The following is a 21,143-nucleotide window of genomic DNA, read 5'->3' on the forward strand; positions in this document are numbered from 1 at the left end:
ATCACACTCATTCATTTAATTAACATTTTATCAAAAACAGATACAGTAACAAGTTCCATCATTTAAACTTATTACACACACTCAGATGTATAAGACTCAACCAACTAGCACAAAAAATGACTCTCCTGTTATTAAACATTCTTGCACATGTGATGAAACTATTCAAAAGGAAAGAGTCCCTGTTTTGTTTATTTATTTTTTCAGTATCCCTATTAAGATTTCCAGGCTGATAAATGTTGTCAACAAAGGCAAAACAATTGCTTCAGTGCTGAATTTACTGGTAGTGTTTGCCGCAAGCTGCTTGCTTGTTTCTTTATTTATACTCTATATTGCATAATCATATTCAGCAAGAAGGACTCTTGAGGCATTCTTTACCTATCCAATATGATTTGTATTTATACTAGAAGTACTGGATTTTACAAATACTTGTTAAGAAATCTCAGTTGGCCTGTTTTATTGGTCTCCAGTATAGTCCTGTTCAATAATGTTAAAATCTTGCAGACTTGAAATGCCTCTGTTGTTCTCTTTATTAGTTGCCTCCCTCAGTTTTAGAAGCTCTGTGTCTTCTTTCTGTTTAAAGAAATTATTTGCCTATAGCAGGATTGTTACAGCAGAATTACTTCCTTGCATCATATCAGCATGAAGAATGAGTTGACTGACACTATTTCAATTCATTTTTAGTTTCCTCCAAGGTTTGCTTTGGACATTATTTTCTTCTTCTAGAATTTACACTTAGTGGCTATTTCAAACAACAATTACACTATTTGTGCAATTTATATCATATTTTTTTCTTTTCTTCCTGCAGTATATGAACGAGTTTTAGTTATAATTTCTAGTTTATTTTCTTACATAAGTGGAGACACTCAATGCTGTGAGCGTGGTTCTGTGCACAGTTCTTTCCTTTGAGTTGTGTCTTTATCCACACATTATAGCTTGTACATTCTGATATTTTGCTTTTAGTACAAGTATGGCACTTTTAATACTTTAAATAATAATAACAAAGGTGCAGTGAAACAAAAATAGTTAATTTTACTTTTAATTCTTTGCAGCATCTTTCAAATTCTGTAAACATGCAATGTCAGCTTGTATCTAAAACCAAGTGATATAGCTCTTTATCCTTTTGATTTGTGATGCCACTTGCCTTAACACTTTCAGGTTGTTTCACTGTTTCCACCCATACAGAAAGTACAGAAAATATTTTGGACAAATCAACAAATTTCTCTGTCTCTCCCTCATTTATTTGCCACGTTTTCTAGCCATGGCCACCAACAAAGTTGTACAAGTTTCAGTGATTTTTATTTTCAGTTCTAGCTTTGCTATTATTTATCTCAACATGGCGGTAGCACCGACGTACCTATTGTAATTTCTGGTAACTACATCCTTCCTGTCTTAGTAACTCTAAACTATCAGTTAATGCTCTTACTTTGTATTGGAACATTAGCTGGTACTGACACAGTCTCAATTGCTTTCACTTGTTCTTGGATAGCCCTTTGCACCATAAGTATATTTCCTGTTAGAAGATCAGCTGATGTGTGTCCTATCTTATTAAAAACACATTTTAACCGTCAATGGAATATATATTCTTACAACATTTAGAGTCAGGACCATTATTTTCTTATAAGGCTTCAGTTTGCATAGTTGCAATACTAGATGCAAAATATCCATTTGTTACTACTTCTCAGAGATTTTCTGATGCAAAGTATTGTAATTTTCTATGCCACAACACTTTTATGACCTAACTTGGTTAAGCACTCTGCCTTTTTTAATTAAGCCATGTTGCTGTACTTGAACGGAGCCCAACATCTGATGAATTTCCATGATAGCATCACATATATAATTTTGGTTATTGATCATTTTCTTCTCGTTTTTCAACAAAGACAACACATAGCTAGTTCACCAAGTTTGCATACAATTTCTTTCTGGGCATGAAAAAGGTTTGCTTTCAGAATCAAAACCCTTTTCATACTCGGCAAAAATTGGTTCACATTTTTCATTAAAAAGATTTTTTGTTGTTCTTCTGGCTTTTCCCGGTTAGGGGTTGTGACAGAGGAACTCTGGTCCGCTAATGATTGGCAGTAGATTTTTTTACAGGTGCCAGCTCGATGCCCAACCTTCAAAAAAGGAATGCCCATTCTACACGTCTTTCGAATATCACTTGACTGCAGGGAGGGCATGCAGACTCCACACAGAAGGCGCTACAGCTGAAAATCGAATGAGAGAACCTCTTGCTATGAGGCAACAATGCTACCGCTGCACCACCGCAGCTTACTCATTAAAAAGATTTTAACTTCCTAAAACAATACTTGTTTTACCCCCCCCTCTCCTAACACTGCAGTGAACTCCCTTTTCTCTGTCAAAAGGTTTTACTTCCATAATTCTCAGAATATTATTAAAGATGCTGTAGTCACTTTTCCACACCTGTCTTGTTGTAAGTTATTAGTATAGCAACAGCAAAAACAGCAAATAAACTATTTTTCCAGGCTCTGCAAGACCCAGTTTTACTGCTGGCAAGCCTGCATATCAGCAAAGGGCATATATTATTTTACATGCACTAGTATCACCATGTCAGTAAATCCACTATTCAGGAAGACGTGTGCCTTTTATACAGATTTCTCCAGCACTTTGTCACATCTTTCTCATTACTGTTCAGAGAGGACCTAATACAAATCATTGTTACATATACTTTACCAAATATTTTTTAATACCTCTAAGCACCTTGCCATATTGAATTACACACTTTGCTACTGACATTACTTGGTAAAATTTATTGCTGCATATATTTTGTTTCAGAGAGCATATATTAAAATTCAGAGCTGTATAAAGCTATACACTTAAAAACAGATAGCACCTAGAAAAATGCATTTTCCCGGCCCCCTTCAAATAACTCACACCAACACCAAAAGACATTTAATGACGTTTATTAATATTACAGAACCATTAACTTTATTTATGTAAAACAAATAACAGTAAACTTCACAATTTCCAAATGATCTCACGGCAGCATACTTACTCAACCTGGCCGAGTCATATATTAGGGCAGCGTACCGACTCACCCTGTTCAGTCATCAATGAGGGCAGCATACCTACTCACCCAACCTACCTTAAATGGGCAGCATACTGGCTCAACCCTTCAAATCAACCATCATCCAATTAAATTCACTTTTTATCAAGCAGTGTCCCTCAACTCACTTGATCCCAAATCAAAGCTATAACCACCTTTACTTAGAGGGGGAACAGAAGACGGCAATCCTGTCCCTCTTCTCTGCCCTCAAACTTTCAATAACCCAAAGAAAATTTTTTTGGGAGGAAGAGACGGTCACCAACTCATGCCTGAATGTGACACCAGTTCCTCTGACCCCAAATATATCAGCTAAGCTATGACCCTCCCTAAACTACCTCACTTACCCTAAGTCTCTCAAACCACTTAACCCCTTATTATCTAAAAGCCTAGTCCCTGTTACCTGCATTAACCATACCAAACTTCCTCTTTCCCCTTGTCCATTTAAAATCCTCACCCCTTCACAGTCACTAAAGAGGGTCCTATACAAAATGGTTTGTCCTCAACCTCATTTGTCCTGTCCCCCTTCAAATAACTCACACCAACACCAAAAAACATTTGACGACCTTTATTAATATTACATAACCATTAACTTTATTCATGTAAAACAAATAAAAGTAAACTTCACAATTTTCAAACGATCTTTGGGCAGCATACCTACTCACCCCTGGCTGAGTCATCCATCAGGGCAGCATACCTACTCACCCAGCCAACCTTAAATGGGCAGCGTACCAGCTCACCCTTTCAAATCAAACATCATCCAATTAAATTCACTTATTGTCAAGCAGCGTCCATCAACTCACTTGATCCCCAAATCAAAGCCATAACCACCTTTACCTTGAGGAGGAATAGAAGAGTCAATACTGTCCCTCTAGGCTGTTTCCCCTCTTATCCCATAGCCTTCACAATACCTTCTAAAAACAACTTCAAGTGAACGTTAAACAAATCCAAACACACATCATTCAAATGTACACCATCTGGTCGAAACCAAACTACATCACCATCTGAAAAATCCCTATGTTCAATGGAATACATACCTAAAACCCATAGTTGCCTAGCCAACCACTAATTAACAAACCTCCTAACCAACTCAATAGCCCGATAACTAGATGCATTCCTCCATATCAAACGTGGAACTAACTCTGACCACGCTATACATATAACCAGGTACAATGTCTGCAACTTCAACAAATCCTGTACAATAACATCCACCAATCACTTCTTTGAAAGGATTCCCAGATCATTAACTCCCAAATGAACCACTAATATTCAGGGATACCCAACTCTCAATCATACCTGCTCAAACTCATGCATCAATCTATACCATCTAAGCCATCTAAGCCCATGCCAAGTTACTTTCCAACCTAAGTGAGACAGAAGAAAAATGTTTACCATCTACCCTAACTGCTGCCTATTTCACTGCCCAGTGGATATAAGAGTGAACCATGATGACAATCTGCTTTCCTAAAAGAAAAGAAAAGAAAATTAACAACATATGCAAATCAAAACTTTATCTAATATATGACAGAAATGCATTAGAAGACCACCTCCCCACCCTTTTAATAACCTCAATAGAACTGCCATCCTTAGCCAAATCTGAAGCCCTTCCAATGCGAAAGGAATGAAATGCAAACCTTTCCGGAGGAAAAACCCATACTATGAAAAACCCTCCTAATAAGATGTACAAAATGGCTACTTGCCACTCACCTCCCATCAGCCAAATGGAAAACCAAGTCATATGGAACCCCCCCCCCCCCACACCTGAATCCATTCTTAATTCCCTGGCCCACCCCACCATACTGGGCACAGTCCAACATTCCTATCTGCGTTGAGAACTACCACTGAACCTTTACCCAACTGATCTGTCTTAGTCTTTTGCAACCCAATAATAACCGACCCAAAACCTATCATTACATCCCTCTATAATAATGAGCCTAACAACTCAGACCCTCGAAATGCACCAAAATATAACCATATACACAAGGTAAACCACATAATGTAACCCGAAGATTTACCATCCAATAACGCTAAACCTTTCAACAAAACTTTCAACAACACCCTTGTCAGCGTTCATCTCATATCACTGCATTCCCCAACCAGTTTCCCCCATCCTTTCAACATATGGCCTACTGTTCAAGACTTCATAAAGTCACGTAACTCAGATACCTGGGCAAATATACTAATTGCAGCCAATTCCACCCTAACAGTTTTTAATGCTTTACCTAAACCCCAAGTCCGAGCTAAATAAGAAAGCAGTAACTACTGAAACCATACCCCTTCATCTTCTGGCAATTGTAAAACAAACTGATCAAATTCACAAAGGGCCCTACCATAAGCCTTCCTTGTAGACAAAGCCCAAGAATGATGCACCAACCTCCTGGTTACCTCACCCAAGGTCCCACACCTCCTCTGGAAAGAGTACCGGCACTTCCTCCGCCCCTGAAACCATCAGCCAAAACCTGGAAAACTGAAATTGGAACAAGCTATCAGCAATGTCATTCCTCACCCCAGGCACATGTGCCCCTGTAAATGAAAAAATTATTAACGAACTTTGCATAACCAACTTATGTAAAATCAACAACAATTCTGACCTAGCCATCTTCTTCTGCAAAACTCGCACCTCTGCCATGTTGTCTGAATGGAAAATAACCTGCTTCCCTTGTAATCAATCCTTCCGAACTATCGAAGCTGCCCAAATTGGCATCAAGTCTAAAAATGCAACATCTCTTCTGCATTTTTCCTCCCAATGCAGAGGCCATTTAACTGCAAAACACTGTCCCCCAAATAATCCCCCATGCCAATGCTCCCTGCTGCATCCATGAATAACTGAAGTTGCTCTTGCCCCACTCAATGTGTCTGCCAAAAAGAAATCCCATTGAAATGATCCAAAAAACACAACCACAAGAAATCCTCCTGAACCAACTTGTTCACCCTAACCCAGTGATGTTTACTCTTGCCCCCTTTTAACAAAAGTGCAATTGACCTACAAAATGTACACCCTGGGTGTACTGCCCGAGATGCAAAATTCAAAAGCCCTAACAGCTCCATAACTGCTCACATCCGTACCTTATCCTGAGCCACAACCAACCTTTTTTTTTTTTTTTTTTCAAATATATGTTTATTGAATTTTATAAACTTTTCAAACATACAAAGGAAAAACTGTAAGTCATTACAGGAAGCAGTAAAGTATAGGTATATATATATATATATATATATATATATATATATATATATATATATATATATATATATATATATATATATAAATAACAGTTAGTACAAAAACTATGCATTTATAAAACAGCAGTTATCTTACAGGGAAACTTACATCTTACAGAATAATGTAAGCAATAAAGACCCCCAATAACCTCTTACAGTCAAAGTCTAGAGATACAAATGGAAAGTGGCTTGGAAGGAAGACTACATGACTGTCTTAAGAAGAAAGAAAAACGGTAAGGAGGGTATATCCATATAAACCAACTATTTACATCATGTACAAATATTTATACCATATTTACAACTTATTTACACCATGGATGCTAGAGGATAACAAAATAATATAACAAAATACTTTGTAAAATCAAAAGTTAGTGTGATGATAACAATGTCTAATGATTATACGGCCAGATATGATACCGATGGAGGATTTCCTGGAATGTAGTTTTAGTGACCCACATTTTGGAAAATTATTTAGTTTGGATTAGGTCAAAAAGGCTACACCAGTAATTCTGAAAATATTCTTTTTTCTTTTTGTTATTATCGCATAACTTATATGCAGATATATATTTTATTGCCATTGATGTAAAGTTTTCCCAAGCTATTGTTGAGGGATTGACCCAATTCTTGGCTATGAAATATTTGAGAAGAGCGCAGGCCTTAACACAGATGTGATGATGGATACCCTTAAGAGATTTAGGAATTATATTTAAAATCATGGTTTGCCAAGAAAATGTGTTTTTTTTTGTATCCCATTTTTTGCAACTGAATTCTGAGAGAACACCAAAGTTTGTAAATATTCTTACAGCTCCAAAAGATGTGAGGTATATCTACATGTGGGAGGGAACAGAACGGACAGGTTAGGTTTTTATTGTATCCAAATTTCAGTAAGACTGCTGAGGTATAGAAGGAATTGTTGTTTATCATAAGTTGAGTGTAAACTTGTTTTTTGAAGGGGGTTAGATTCAGGGTATTATAAATTGCACTTAGACTCCATAGAGATTTATCCTTGTATACCGTCCCAATATTTGGAAAATAGAAGTGAATGATTATACTTAATGCTTGACACAGGTTTATAGGTATTCAAAATTATTTTCTTCCGTAGGGAGAGTGATTTAATGATAGATTGTCATACTGTAATGTCTTGCTCCTTCACTCTATAGCAAGAGAATTTTTGTTTTATAAGTGAGCTAATTTGTCTTAAGATAAGATCATATTTCTTAGGAGACACAACCGACCTTATCATAGCCTTCAATCTATTTTATCCATATGTAAGCAAAACAAACCCTGTTCTGCATCCATTAATCCCCAAAATTCTAACTCTTTTGCTGGACCTTCCAGTTTAATTTGAGTCAGCGGTACCCCTAAGTCATCACACATATTCATAAATTCCCACAATCCTTCTTGCGCACCTATGTACCCATGCTTTGCAGCCAAACCTATTGCAGTACCGTACTAAATTTTTCAAATGTTGCACATGCAACTGAACAACCCATGGAATAGCTTTGTCAAAATAATATTTGTCACCCACAACCATACCCAGTAATGGCCAATCCTCCTGCCTGATTTTCAATAAATGAAAACAGACTCACTGTCCACCTTTACTAACCACAGCTCATTAAAATCCCTAATCACCTTGACAGCATCATCTAAGGATGCATAACTAACCTTGGCATCCTCACCCACAATGAAATCATTAACAAAGCCCCCTTCAGGATACAACAAATAGTAAATCAATCTGAACTCACCAGCCCGCTTCTTTGGTACTTACGCCAATGGTGAAACCTTAAAATTAACAAAAAGCAGACTATCAAATGGACCCAGTAACTGACCAGCCTGATACTGTTTCTCCACCAATACCCCTAATATATCCTCCTTGCCCTGCACAGAGTGCAGATTCTTACAAACCACCCCATCTCCAACCACCCTAGATTTGATAGGGAACCCTTGCTGAAACCCATGTAATATCTCATCTTTAAGAGCAATGTTGAGAAAGCCTTGAGTCATGCATCTTAAAACGTCCAAGTTAATGGGAAATGTCAACCCTTCCAAAAATTGCCTCTACTCCTAACCGCCTGAAACCCCTGCATAGAGGGAAAACCACCCTCCCCAGATGGGAAGTTTGCATTCATAGCATTGATGTCATAGTGCCTACACTGAACAGCCAGATGATTCCCATCACACTTTAAACAAGAGTGCAAGAACTTGCACCCGACCCATGAACAGCTCCCACTATTAAAGGCCAAACACACACAAACTCCTTCTCCCCATTTTCACCCTCTATTAATCTCCCCATAATTATCCATCATGGTAGCCAACCAAATGTCAGGATTAATAACCTCCCCGTGAAGGGAAAGATCCACTGCTTTCCTCTTCCGGAACCTCTGGTCATACCATAACCATGCATTCCCTGGTGATAACCATTGCACCTCCTGAATTGTGAGAAAATAACCCAAAAGAGGCAAGGCCAAAGATCCATCCTTTTCAAGTTGCACTGCCATGTAGTAAACAAAGCCAACTACCCAATTTTCCCAAGTTCCAGGGTATATTCTACATACTCTTTTCCTACCCAAAGCCACCAAGGCCACCAACAAATCCTTACTATTTGCCAACTCTGTTTCTACCAGTCACTGAACACCTTCCACATCAATTAACTCAAATACATCCGAATATTCTCCTTTCCAATTTTTTTCCTTTACTGAGGTTGGAATGTGTGGTGTCAAAAAGACTACCCCTGACCCTTGACCCAATGTCTATGTGGTTAACCAATCACCTGGGTGAAGGCCAAATTCAGAATCTAGCTCCCAACCCAATCCCCATGCTTTTTCCTGAGCTTACACTACTGCCAATTGCTTTTCCCCACTGGTCAAAGAAATCCCTGCAATCTCCACTGCTGCACACCCCACTGTATTCCATTCTCGCCCATATTCCCTACCCCTAGGCTCCCTCTCCTGTCCGTTCATCCTCACATACTCATTGTCTTCCTCACCTACCCCAACTGTTGATGCAAAATCATTACCTGAACCTTTGTCTGGAGTCACGCCTGGAAATGCTGGACCAGCTGTAACCACCTTCTTTACTGCTCGCTGCCTCTTACCCTGAGCCATAGGTCTTAACCTGGATCATCACCTTTTCTGACCAGATTATTGCTCCTGTTCTGCAACAGCCTGTACTGTCAACTCCCCTTGAAAAAGCTCTTCATCTTGTGCCACTATTGCCTCCCAGTGCTGCCACAGTCCCTGTAAGTTAGCCATAGGCAAAGAGAGGACCTATTTGACCTCGCCAAGGCCTTTGCAACCATCCCCCAGTTCAGAATCTTAGATAAACTTACTAAGCTGGGCATTAATCCCTACGCCACTCGATGGGTTGCCAACTGGCTTACTGACAGAACCCACACTGTAAAAGTAGCTGACTCCAAATCCAGCTCCAGACAAGTGACAAGTAGAGTACCTCAGGTTTCAGTCCTGGAACCACTCTTGTTTGGCATCTACTTCTCTGAAGTACAGGCCAACACTAAGGGACTCTGGCTAACAAAGTTTGCAGATGACTGCAAACTGGAAGCCATTAATGAATCCCCAAATGATTTGGATATTCTACAAAGGGGCCTTACAGAAACAGATGCTTGGTGCCAGAGCCATGGTCTCAAGCATAATTCCAAGAAATGTATAGTTATCCCCTTTGGGAAAAAAAACATGTACCCATAAATTACCACATAGGTGGCAGTACACTAAACACCGAAGGTGTGATAAGAGACTTAGGGACATAGGTGAACAGTGGTCTCACCTTCGATAACCACATTCCCATAACAGTCAGGAAATTCTTCTATGAGGCACACCTCATCACTAATGGCTTTTCATCCAGAAAAAAGGAGGTCATTGTCCAACTGTACTCATCCCTCATTAGACCCATTATAGACTACAATGTCCCATTTGGTATGTACTTCTCAAGACATCTGCAATAACTGGAAAAGCCACAGAAATACCTCACTAAAAGAATCACAGGCCTAAAGCAGATGCCCTATGCTGACCATCTAAAAACCTTCAGCTATACTCTGTCACATATCGTCTCCTCAGAGACGATCTCTGCTTAACATACAAGGACATGTCAAACCCAGAGCTGTTGGACATGCTACACTTAAAGAAATCCCAATCCCTCAGAGCCACATGCTCCAGGGATCTAAACCTTGTCATCACAATGAGCAAAACATGCTGGAGGGATAGGTTCCTGACCTGGAGACTCCCCAGACTCTGGAATAGACTGCCCATACATGTCAAACAGAGCGTCTCTTAGTCCCTCTTCAAAATTAACCTTAACAATTGTATAGGATATAGGAAATTCATCCCGGGGATCACGTCAGTTGCCCTGCTAGACAGGGGTCCAGGGAAGTAAATATTGTGGGAAGAAATAGCCAGGGAATTGTTATGGCTAGGCTTGTTAGCCTAGTACCAGCCTATGAACCTACAAACCAACATCAACAACCATGTACACCATTATTTTCTTCCCAACCCTAAGCAGCACCAAAACTGTAAGCCTTACCCTGCATTATGGCTTAGAGCCTTAATCACATGATTCCTGAATCCACCTTGTGCATTACAGTCACAGCAACCCACCAGCCAACCAAGTTGCAGGTTAAATCACTGTACTATTCTCAATTACAATTTTTTTTTTTTTTTATATATGTTATTCAAAGTTTTTGCCAGTCTTGAAACCAAGACCCTGTAGATTGCATTCAAAACATATACCATTCTGTAATCTGCACAGTACTTCCATTCTTCCTGGAGCCTCCCTTCCCCTCCTGCATTATCTAATAAATAAATGATTTATAAGATACATTTTTTTTAAACTGGGGATCTAACCATCCCATTTCTGTTCCATGTATCAGCAAAGACAAAGGAGACATACCAACTTGAAATTCCTCTTTTTTTTAATTGATTAACATACATTAGTTATTTATATTTATGTATTTATTGATTTATTACTTTTTTTAAATTGTTATATTCAGTCCCGAAGCCTAGAGTGGCTTCATTTATTCAGGCACCTATGCCTTCCTGTTATGCAGCTCCAACTGAGCTGTTCTGTCACAGAACTGACTTAGTAAAGCAACGAGCTCTCCCATCATGTTGCAGTAAAGGCCACAGGCCTCACTCTGCATGCATGAAACCAAACACGCAATCGGTCATTCTTTAGGCTGTGAAAAATGGCCACTAGACCAACAACAGCAGCAGAAACACCGAGGGCAGTCAGGTTGCTACAACAGCCATAATTTGCAACCCCCATGACTTCCAGAGCCAATCCACCCCCAATAAGCAAACAAAACCACAAGGCCACCAGGGAATGATAGGGAACAAACAGGAATACCACTACAGCCACCAACAATCAACCAAGGATCCCCTACACCATGAGGCGGTACAGACAGCAACAGACCAGATCCACCCTACCAGACCAACTACTCTCCACAAGACCACCAGGGAATGGAAGAAAACCACCGCAACCTCCATAGCTAAGGTAAGCCAGCACAACCAGCATAATTCTTCTCCTCAACTACACCATTCCACCAACATCCACAACCATGCTATCCTCACTCAACCATGCGGCCCTTGCAAGCTCTTCAAACCTTCACTCACACAGCCATCCCACCTTCCTCCTTGCTCCCTCTTCCATTATCCACCTCTCACATGTTTATAAAAGCTCCCCCAGCTAAAAAAAAAAAATAAACAGCACACATATAATCCCTCCTGAAGATCTCCTTTACAGCACACACACTCCAAGGCCTACCTGTAACCAAAATACCTACAAGGTTGTCTGGACATGGGTTAGGTTCACCAGCTCACCAACTCACGCCTGAATGTGACACCACTTCCTCTGATCACAAATATATTAGCTAGGCTAAGTCCCTCCCTAACCTACCTCACTTCTCCTAAACCTCTCAAACTACTTAACTCCTTATTATCCAGAAGCTTAGTCCCTGAATCCTGCCTTAACCATACAAAAATCCCCCTTTCCCCTTCTCCATTTAAAATACCCCCTTTCTCAGTCACTAAAGAGGGTCCTGGACAAATTGTCTTATCACAAACCTCATTTGTTTTCCACATACTACACTTTTAATAAACAAGGCTTACACACAGAACTTTCAGACTTTTAACAATATATATATATATATATATATATATATATATATATATATATATATATATATATATTTGAAATATCTGGTTCATATAAGCAGTATTTCTTTTTTTTTTTGGGGGGGGGTACTAGCAATAGTTTCATTGTTTTTTTAAACACCTTTACTGAATTATCACTTGTGAAATAGGCAAATTTACTTTATATAAAAGTAATCAAACTGTTTTAACAAGTTCTCGTTTACAAAGATTATACTTCACATATAGTGCTATATATCACATTGCATCACATCATACTTCAGAATTGCTTCAGCAACTTGGTAATATTTCACTCTCTATATAAAGCTGCTCACATATTTTTCTTCCTTTTTTAATGCAAAGGCACTGTTCACTCGGGTTGCTTTTTTTCCAACAACTAACTTTTTTATTGTGAAAGGCTCTTAGTCCTGGATTCTTATTTCTCAGCACATACAAATAGTCTGTTTATATGCTACAATACTTCCCAACAGCAATTTCATTCCTCATTGGGGGAAAAAACAGCACGATACATAAATGTTACCTGCTCAACTCCCCAACATCAGTACCTATGAACTAGTTCAGAAATACCATGCAAATAATTTTATAGCTTTAATATCATGTTATATATTTATGTAGTTTGTAAAACATATATTGCTCAGGCTATAATTTAAAACATATATTGTTGCCAGTGTTTCTCAGTGCATGTCAGAATAGTATAATAGTATGGCTTTGTTTTTACAGAACAATGCAATAATACACATGCACACACACACACACACACACACACACACACACACACACACACACACACACACACACACACACACACACTCATATATAAGAAAATACCAGATTAGAAACATTAAAACTGACTTTCTCAGAAAGTAAGTGTAATAGTTTCTCAAAGTACTGTGTTGCTTTTTACTTCACCCCATCTACTCATCCTCAACCCCTTTTCCCATTTTGCACATGGGGTCGGGGTGTCGCTTCACCAGCGACAATCATCTATAGCCAAGGTTTACACTGCTGGGTAGCTAACCCTGCTGCAGTAGTTTATTTGTACCACTCACTTGCATACACACTCACACCTACAGCCAGTTTAGATTGTCCAATCCACCTACTGCATGTCTTTGGGGTATGGGAGGAAGCCATAACACCCAGAAAAAATCCACGTGACTGCAGGGACGACATGCAGACTCTACACAGAAGGCAACCGGCACCTCAGCCAAAAATTGAACTAGAGAACCTCTTGCTGTGAGGTGACAATGTTTTCCCAAAATTGTTAAATTATTTACTGCTTCACTTTTTAAACACATCATTTTCCATACTTTGCATTTGCTAAAAATCTTTCTTTTCAGCATTCTACCTTTTCACACATTGTATTTACTTGGGGGTGGGACAATTAAAAGGCAATTTGACATCACATCAGTTTTCAACTAATTACATATGCAGTAAGGTACTGTTTGCAGTTTGAAAACGGACTGCAGATTGATCATATTCTCCAGTTTCTTTAGTAATTTTTTTCACCGGTATTCCTGAGCACAATTTTCATACTGCATGAACATTTTTCAATACATTTCTTTCTAGAGCTTAGTTCATTCACTATGCACATCTTTGATACACAGCCTTTCAGCAATTGGAAATGCAGTTCTTTTTGGTAAGAAACCTTCTAGCAATTAGTTGTATACTTTTTTATTAAGCAATCTTTCAACTATTATATATCACTTTGTTAAAAAAAATAGCACTTATTATCTGGCCATTATTTTCCTGTCAACAAAACAATATGGAACACTAGTTTGACCTAATCTAAAAGGGCAGCCACGGTGGTGCAGAGGTTAGCATTGCCTCCTCACAAGTGGTTCTCCAATTCAATCCTAGGTTGGAGTGCCTTCTGTGTGTAGTCTGCATGTCCTCCCTGTGGTCGCATGGGTTTCCTCTGGGTGCTCCAGTTACCTCCCAACGACATGCTGTAGGTGGATTGGACACGCTAAAATTGGCCCTAGGCATGAGTGTTTGTGCACCTTCTGTAAAAGGTTGGGTGCCGGACTGGAAACTCGACACCGTAAAAACTCCACTGCCAATCATGAGCAGACAGGTGAGCCACTGTGGCAACCCCTCACCGGGAAAAGCAGAAGGAAGAAGAAGTCCGACTAAAACATTTAATACATTTGGCATTTTTGTACCACAAGAAACTTCTTTAAAACAATGTGTAATTCATTTTCATGAATAGGTAAACATTATATCCAAATCACAATAAAATAATAACCACTTATATCACTGAATACATAAACACATCAAAATGTATTCACTATATCTTTAGTAAAAACTCAACTTTTGAATAAGACACTTAACTAATCCCATTGCTGTGCTTTTAATGTTAAGGCTGATCTAATAGAAACTGCATTATTAATATGAGGAGGTATACTGGCATGCACTTCTAATTATGTTTGTAATTCACACTTCCTTAAAAATGTATTAATCTTTCCACCCCCTTTCTCATTTCAACAAGTGTCTATGGAATGTATTTTGTATTTCTTTATTCTTTTATGGCTTTTGTGTGCTTATAAGTTCTCTGATTCACTCCAGGATTTACTAATCTTCTGTGTAAGACGAAATTAGTCTTACACAGAAGAGCCAGTCTAAGAGTAAGACGGCAGCACGCCATGCATATTAATGAGGGCGCGCTGCCTCAACTCTAAAACTAACATGGAGCATGGGCGAGTGTAGGGGGCATGTCGGACTGCCGATCAGTCCAAAAATCCACGCTTCTGCAAGTTTGAAACAGGGGAAATGTCTAGTTACATGAGTGAGTCCACTCACATATGTACATTCTAACACTAAACTCCCCCATATAGCAAACCCCATACAAATATAAAAAGTAAAATATTTTTTTTTTTTCATTTCCAATATAGCTGCCCGTATTTGCGTGTCTTTGCGTGGGTTTGCCCTTTGCTTAGCTACAGTTTGCAGTTTAGACACCGAAGAGGATAAAATATATGTAAATTATGCAAAATAGTTATAGTGTAGTAGTTAGAGCCTTCGCACAAAGAGGAAGCATTCCCAGTTCGAGTCCCACCACTACACTTTTCATTTTCTGTTGGAAATCTGTATACAAAAATATTTCCTGACATGTATTATTTAAAGTTTTGTAAAAAGCATTGGAATGTTATATGTAGTAGTGAACGAATTATATATATATATATATATATATATATATATATATATATATATATATATATATATATATATATATATATATATATATATATATATATATATATATATATATATATATATAAAGAACTGAACTTCATGACAATAAAAGCATTCAAAAAAATAGTAAATCACACCAACAACTTTTGTAGAACTTAGACTTCTTCAGAAAGACATGTTTCATAAGTGCTATGAAACATGAAACACTTATGAAACATGTCTTTCTGAAGAAGTCTTGATAATAAATAAGACGAAAGCGCTAAAGTTCTACAAGAGTTGTTGGTGTGATTTACTATTTTTTGAATACTTTTATTGTCACGAAGTTCAGTTCTTAGTTAAAATTTCTTCTCTCCGTTCAATTTTTTTTGAGTGCGGTTAATTTTAGTTATAAATATATATATATATATATATATATATATATATATATATATATATATATATATATATATGTATATATATATATATATATATATATATATATAGAGGAAGGTGAAATGGTTATGCATACTGATGCATGAGTATATTATTTTAAGCAATGCAAAACACTGCTAAGCACATTTTACTAGTATTGAGCATATTTAAATTTAATTGCTCATAGCTGAGCACTGCATTAACTAGTGCAATGTCTTTGTGCGGAGCTGCGCATCGTGCAAACTAGCGCAAACAGAACATGTTTGTGCGTAGCTGCACACCGCGCTAACCAGCGCAATGTTGGGCAACGTCGGGCAATGCTGAGCAACGTCGGGTAAGGTTGAGCAAAGTCAACACGGCCACACCTCCTTCACTGTACCTTAACCATTGAGGTCTGGCCAGTAGGAAAATAAAAAAACAGTGACAGGGCTCGAACTCGGGATACTGTGCACTATAGGCACAGTACATAACCACTAAGCCATGACAGCATTTAATAACCATGCACTTTCAACAGACACATATCTATCAAAGGAATATTAAACATTGCTAACATCAGCTAAGCAGGTGTGCCTACAGCTGAGTTTTTTCCAAACTGGCCAATCACAAATAAATGTGGGAAATGAGGCATATTTAAGCTCCACAGGTGGGAATACTTGCCATAACTGGTTGTAGCTCCCTTCTGCAGTCAGCATGGCCGGGGTTGGAGAACGTTGGGGCATTGAGGAGACCAAAGTAATGGTTTGGCTCCGTGTCCACAATCATGAGGAAAGAATGCTGTGGGGCCAGTACCAGGGCACCCAATACAAAATGGAGGCCTGGAACTGTCTAGCTTGTGATCTCACCAGTGCCACTGGCATTCCTCAGACTGGTGAGTAGGTCAAGCACCATTACTCTGACCTGAAGTGATGCAAGGAGGATCAACTGTACCAGTGGATCCAGGAGGCCAGTGGGATGGCAAATGCCCCAGTACTGAGTAAGTAGCCATTGTACTAAGTATTTAAGAATTGCTATTCTTGTCTATACAATGGGTAGGTATGTCTCATTATCACTGCATTTACTTCACAGCTGCAGGTGTCCAGGCTATGAATCAGCAAGCCCATGAAGATAGGCTGCAAAAGCTGTGTCACCAGGCAGGTTAGTAATTATTCTGCATGTACTGTTATATAAAATAAATGAGAGAGCCTTCAAAAAAGTGTTTTAACTCAATAAATAAAGGTATAATAATTCTTTAATAATTATTCTGCATGTACTGCTATATAAAATAAATGAGAGAGCCTTCAAAAAAGTGTTTTAACCCCATTAATAAAGGTATAATAATTTTTACTAATTATTCTGCATGTACTGTTATATAAAATAAATGAGAGAGCCTTCAAAAAAGAGTTTTAACCCAATAAATAAAGGTGTAATAAGTATTTAATAAAGGTATAATTCCTGGAGTGCATCTGTGTTATTTTCTTTGATATGTTGTTGTACTGTTGCATTTTAGAAATAGTACTGTTGTATTAAGCAGTGTTAGTTAACCCACACTTGGGTAGGCCCATACAAAGTGGATGAAGGGAGTGCCAGTAGCTTTTATGCATATTTATAGCCCTTAACTGTTGGTTCATGCCAAGCATGTACAGGTTAATCTGGCACATGAGTAGCTTGGTATTGTGTTCCCCAGAAATGTCAGTGTGCTACCAGAAATGTAGGGAGCTGTTAATATATAAGCGATAATTTCACCTGAACATATCTAGATATTTATATGAAAGTAGAGTTGTCAGTGTACCATCACAGCAGTAGTGTGTTTGAGCAACTCTCAAAATATGTAGCAGTAACATCTGCATCCTGGACAGTTTGTATGTCAGATACAGCTCATGTATATAATGATCTAGCAAAATCCAATTGCACACTAGAAGGACATTGGGTAGTGTAATAATACATGTAAGGGACATATAACTGCAGTTAATAGGAATGTAGTGTAAACTAGAAGAATATATAAGTTATTAATTGAGCTATCTTTTCCACCCTACTGTATGTGTATAAGAAATGCAATTCCACATCTCAATGGGTATGTCTAATCTCAAAACATTTGTTGGGACATATGTCCTATTGGTTTATAAATATTTGCATTCATTTCTATGCATGTGCCCTGTTCAAATACCAAAATATTGGTGACCTGTTGCCATCAATTAAACCTGCATGCTGTTGTAATGTCCACTATTGTTCTATATATGCATGTGTTATGCTTGCTTTTCAACTGTTGACACTCTGGTGTGTTGGGTTAATGGGAATACTTCTGCATGCTGTTATAACTAACTGAGAATGCTGTTGACTGTTACTAACCCATATCTTTATTAATTATCCAAAACATAGTTCGTATGGGAAGGCCGGTCCCATCGGACCCACCTGTCCCACCACAGCTGGCCATGGCACCTGGCACCAGCAGGTCCAGTGCCCAGCCTGGGACCTCCTCCTCCTCCATTGGCCCTGTGCCACCTTTGGGTGGAAGTGCTGCAGGGGATGGGGCTCGGCCCCCCGTGCAAGAATGGGTGGAGGAGGGCCACCTATCACCCTTCGAACGGTCCGGGCTGTGGTGCATAGAGAGATCGAGCGTTCTGTTTCAGAACGCCTATGCCAGCTTGAGGCATGAGAGGTGCAAAATCCAAAATCTCATCCACACATTACACATAATATACCTGAGGGGTAGAGGCCTATCATAGGGCATTTAAACACTCTGCAATACACTACATATTCATGTCAGGGAATGCTCCTTATTGACCTCCTTACAAACCCATGTAACAACTGGTTGTGAAATGGTAAATGTAGCCAAGGTAGTACAGTTCCAGTACAGCATGATTAGTGCTGGTTTGGGAAGCATTTGTAGCCTTGAGTGACCACATGATGCTTCATGATGATGGCCTATGGTACTATACCCCATCCAGTTATTGTAACCACAGTACTACACATAGCTTTCATTGCTATACACCTCAATGTTGTGTGTGTGCAAACATATGCACCTATAAACAATATGCATACCAATCACCATTTGCACAACTGACACATATATGTCTTGTGATGCTATTGAGTGGCTAGGTCATATGACACACATTGGGTATGTGTGATGTTTAAATATGCAGTTGTGTTTTAGCATGCCATGTTATGGATGACACTGGCATGTCCACAATATGATCTACACTCACCATAACTACTGTACATTAGGTATGTGGACGAATGGTATTCCATCAATTATACATGCACCACTGATGATGTTGTGTGAATACTCATCATGCATGTGCTAAAACTGTGGTTACAATTATTTGCTAAAAACACAGAGGCTGTAATCAGCATTGGATACCTATCTGACACACAGATACACATCCAGCCATGGTATGTAGACCTGTGAGTTATGATGCACAGTCCATTACAGAGTTTTGAATACTTGCACAGCAATGTTGTGGCCATGTTTGCATTGCATTCCAGGGGGAGGTCAATCACCTAATAACAAAACACATGCATCAAAGCCATGTATAGTGTTAGTAACAAGGACTGTCTACACTTGCACTGCATGTTGTTGAGCAACACATGTCCTGCATGCTGACATGTGTGATATGACTGTTTTGCTTGTGATACTGTACCCCACCATCACCTGCTACTGTGTATGTTCTGAGATTGCTGGTGTTGTGTGTGTCTGCTTTAGGGAAGAGTGCATTTGTGTTTGTGCATGTGTGCACGTGTGCATGTCTGCATGTGTGGATGTGTGCGTGTGCATGTGCACATGCGTACATGTGCATGTGCACATGTGTGCATGTGTGCATGTGTGCATGTGCACACATGTGCATGAGCATGTGTGCATGTGCATTTCTGCATGTGTGCATGTGCATGTGCACATGTGTGCATGTGTTCATGTGTGCATGTGTGCATGTGTGCATGTGCGCATGTGTGCATGTGCATGTCTGCATCTGTGCATGTGTGCAGGTGGTCTGACATCATGTTCAGGTTTTAAGAACCTGATGTCACTGAGACAGACAGTGATCATGAGGATAGTTGTGTTGAGGCAGAGGCAGGCTTTTCAGGGTCTGTTGTTGGGCCAACAATTGACAGTACACAAGTCTCCACCCCATCCATGCACACAGTCATACTGCCTGTACATCCATCATCACCATTGCCCTTAGCTGAGGGACAGTGTATGGTTGGCACTGGCCAGGACAGTGCGGTATCTATGGCACATGTATCAGGACACAGCAGCCATAGCCAGATGTCTGGAATGGCACCAGATAGGCAGATGCCCAGGGGTTCTCATCAGAGCACTGCTGAACATCACGCCCCTGGCAGACGTGTCACAACTTTTTCAACCACATGCATGTTCCAGGCTGTCATGGAGGCACAGGCATGAATGGAGCGGTACACCAGACAGGGACTAAGGGCACAGAGGGCTCATAACACCTCTGTAAATGACAGTATCTGTGACCTAGCAGGTGCCATATGTAATTACACTGAGGTCATTGATAGACATTGGGGTGAGACATTGGATATCCTACACAATGTCATGTCCATGTGTCAGGACAGTGCGGGAAGGTTGAGACGTCGACGTGGATGTATGCCAGCAACATCAGCAGCTGGAGGTCACCGTGGACGTCCAGCAAGTCACAGCCACTCCCGTAGTGCCAGTACCAGCCCCAGCAATGTTGGAAGGGGCTGTCCATAGACCGTCCTAGAAGACTACCTGCACGTGGCTCTGGCCAGTCCCAGCAGGGACCTGGATCCAGTGGGCATATGTTAACCTCTGAGGATAGCACCCAGTCTGGATTAGTACCTGATACTGTCTGTAGCACCCCTGCCAGGCACAGGTTCCGTATCCATGGCCAGAGATGGTGATCTGTAAAGCCTGCCAGGTACAGTCTGTAGCTGCCCTACAAATCCCCATATATGGCAGCCACATGGTGGAACTTTGTGCATGCAGACACACACACATAAACCAGAAACCTAGGGCAAACACATACCCGCACACATTACATCAACATTGGTCCAAACAGTACTCATGGCCCTCACACACACATGTCGATTGTATGGCTCAGTGTAGGCCTTTGGCAAACCAACAACACACCCTGTGCATATGATGAAAC

The sequence above is a fragment of the Protopterus annectens genome, chromosome 4.part0, assembly GCF_019279795.1.
Source record: "Protopterus annectens isolate FY-2018-M chromosome 4.part0, PAN1.0, whole genome shotgun sequence".
NCBI classification, from domain to species: domain Eukaryota; kingdom Metazoa; phylum Chordata; order Ceratodontiformes; family Protopteridae; genus Protopterus; species Protopterus annectens.